Here is a 993-nt window from a genome sequence, read left to right as displayed (position 1 = left end):
GCGCTCCTCATCTGGATGAAAGCGTAAGGTCATGTATGTAACATCGTGATAGCTCAAGCAAGTGCGCTCCCAGTCCGTACATATTTTCGGGTGTAAACTTACTCGCGCCATCACTCTCTCTGCTTCTTTACAGTAAGACGCGCACCCAGCCCTGGCTCTCAGCGCCGTTCTCGGTGACTGGTGACACTTGAATTCATGATAGTATTGATATCTGGGTGAATGGTTCCACTATCCTATGAGGTCAGTGTCACACATCATCGCTTACTGTTTCGACAGACACGAGCAGGATTTCTCTCGTCAATTGGCAGTAGCCTTCTAGCAATGGGATGGTTACACATTCTGCGTACGTATTGACTGAGCCCGTCGCTTGCGCATGAATTCTGAAGGAACACGACGAAAGTGCTGATTCTCGAGTTCGTCATGCATTCAACTTCAACAATACCTCGGCGAATCGTATACATCGGAAAATTTTCGATTTCCGATGTAGTCTAGCTGGTTAGGATTCGTGGCTTTCACCCACGCGACCAGGGTTCGAGTCCCTGCATCGGAAAATATATATTTGATACGGTGTTTTCCAGGATTGTGTTGAGCGCAAGGATGGGGAACTGAGTAAATATCACAGGTGCGTTGTTTTGTTCAAGATATCTGGCTCGTCACCGGTTCCCCTCCTCCCCTGGACAAAGTTGAACATTGAGTTAGAACAAACCATTCCAACGTTGTTCGAGGGGAAGGGGCGGTTCAGCCCATCCTCTCCAAGTGAATTGAGAAACATATATTGTGAGGGGGACTAGCTCAAATGGTAGAGCGCTCGCTTAGCAAGCGAGAGGCACCGGGATCGATGCCCGGGTTCTCCATATAGGAATGTTTTTAGTCGGTTCCGCCACCGGCGCTCCTCATCTGGATGAAAGCGTAAGGTCATGTATGTAACATCGTGATAGCTCAAGCAAGTGCGCTCCCAGTCCGTACATATTTTCGGGTTGTAAACTACTCGCG

The 993-nt window shown here is 48.7% G+C and overlaps 2 non-coding genes across 2 annotated transcripts; both read left to right on the top strand.

The window, feature by feature from the left end:
• Nucleotides 1-477: 477 nt before the first annotated feature.
• Nucleotides 478-550, top strand: Pmar_PMAR001261. Its single transcript has one exon. It is a non-coding gene; the product is annotated as a tRNA-Glu (tRNA).
• Nucleotides 551-781: 231 nt separating this feature from the next.
• Pmar_PMAR001260 lies at nucleotides 782-854 on the top strand. Its single transcript has one exon. It is a non-coding gene; the product is annotated as a tRNA-Ala (tRNA).
• The last annotated feature ends 139 nt before the right edge of the window (nucleotides 855-993 follow it).

This window comes from Perkinsus marinus (genome assembly GCF_000006405.1).
Source record: "Perkinsus marinus ATCC 50983 genomic scaffold scf_1104296960582, whole genome shotgun sequence".
Lineage (NCBI taxonomy): Eukaryota > Perkinsozoa > Perkinsida > Perkinsidae > Perkinsus > Perkinsus marinus.
Note: the sequence above shows the minus strand (reverse complement) of the source record. Positions and strands in the feature narration are given on the sequence as shown.